Source organism: Priapulus caudatus, unplaced genomic scaffold, assembly GCF_000485595.1.
Source record: "Priapulus caudatus unplaced genomic scaffold, Priapulus_caudatus-5.0.1 Scaffold2071, whole genome shotgun sequence".
NCBI classification, from domain to species: Eukaryota; Metazoa; Priapulida; class Priapulimorpha; order Priapulimorphida; family Priapulidae; genus Priapulus; species Priapulus caudatus.
Genome location: NW_014579132.1, coordinates 11,573 through 13,512, shown reverse-complemented (window position 1 = coordinate 13,512; position 1,940 = coordinate 11,573).

Below are 1,940 nucleotides of genomic sequence, written 5' to 3'. Positions count from 1 at the left end.
GCCATTTCCATTTTTGCCAAAAAGTGGACGTCGCTCGAAAGTAGGTCGACTGGCGTGCTCCAAAATAGAACGTTCAAACCTCTCCCATAGGAGTAACAACTGTATGCAATTTGAAACATGTGGGTCAAACGGTTCTTGAGTTATCGTTGACCGTAGGCAGACACTGAATAAGGGAATTGCCGAAATCGACCTAATTTGCATAATTTCAAAACAATATCAAAACCTGTGTGATATGTTTTGGGGCCAGTCCTTATTCGTTCACACACCAGAAATGAGCAAAATCTGTTGAACCTGAACTGACTTATGGCCATTTCTATTTTTGCCAAAAAGTGGACGTCGCTCGAAAGTAGATCGACTAGCGTGCTCCAAAATAGAACGTTCAAACCTCTCCCATAGGAGTAAGAACTATATGCAATTTGAAACATGTAGGTCAAACGGTTCCTGAGTAATCGTTGACCGTAGCCAAATGTTGACGGACGGACGGACGAATGGACGTACGACGGACAACACCCCATGGCAATAGCTCATCTTGACGATGTCAAGGTGAGCTAATGACTCCCCCTGCCCCACCCCTCGACGTTTTCATCTTCCTGCGGCCAGGGTCGCGGGACGGTGGCGCCCCCTCACACGATGGTTCCGTCCTATCAGCTAAAGCTAGTGAGCACAAATCAACCCTCGCGATCACTGTCACGCCACAACCACAATCTCGGTCAGCGCTACCACGACAAAATCAACCCCCACCCACCACCACCCCTCGACGTTATTTTGTCGGCGACCAGGGCTCGGGACGGTGGCGCCCCGTTGGGATGGTTCCGTCCAATCAGCTAAGGCTAGTGAACACAAACCAATCCCCAAACAAATCTAGGTCAACACTACCACGCCAAAATCAACCCACCCCCCAGTCCCATCCTCCGCCCGACATTATCGTCTTGCGACCCAAGTCGCAGGACGGTGGCGCCCCCTTACATGATTACATAATGATTCCGTCCTATCACAGAGATGCCAACACGTATTTGAAGCAATCTGTAGTTTCTGGCCATCAAATTAGTAGTTCGAGAGTCACGTAGTGACCCCAGTTTGCTAGGGGGGTCCGGCATGCCCCCTGGAAAAAAATTTTATTCTGAGATGCAATTTCCTGTATTCTGAGGGTCAAAAATGACAATAATTGACAAAAAAAAAAATTTTTTTATCACAGTGAAATTCGTAGTTTGATACAAACTGGTCGTAGTGGTGCAAAAGAAATAGAAATTCATATAAAATACGGATAAATCGTAGTGGTTGGCATCTCTGCTATCAGATCCAGTCAATCTCGGTCAGCACAACCACAACAAATACACTCCCGCACCGACTGACGTTACGCGGACGTTTATCGTTATTCGTACTATCGACGTCTCGCGACCGCGAGACGGTGGCGCCCCCTTACATGATGGTTCCGTCCTCGGCGGCGCTCCAGAACATGAACGGCACGTTGGCGGCGGTCGCGATGCGCTTCACTCGGCCGCCATGACAGCTGAACGTGTGCGTCGTCTCGCGGTTCGCGAGGTCGTGAACTTTGACCTTGGTGTCGGCGGCGCCGCTTATGATCGTGCCGTCGTTCGAGTTTGGCAGGAACTGAGGATCGAGAGATCGAGAGAGAGCGGGTGAGCGGATTAGCGCGCGCAGTGAACGAACAAAGGTGTGAGGGAGAGAGCGCGTGAGCGCGTGTGGTGAATAAACGAAGGTGAGAGAGAGAGAGAGAGAGAGGAGAGAGAAATAGTGAGGGAGAGAGAGACAGAAATAAAGAAAGAAGGAGAGAGAGAGAGAGAGAGTAGAGAGAAGAGAAGCAAGAGAGAGAGGGAGAGAGAGAGTCGAGAGAGAGAGAGAGAAAGAAGAAAGGGGAGTAGAGAGAGAGAGAGAGTAGAGAGAGAGAGAGAGATGAAGAGAGAAAGAGAGGAGAGAGA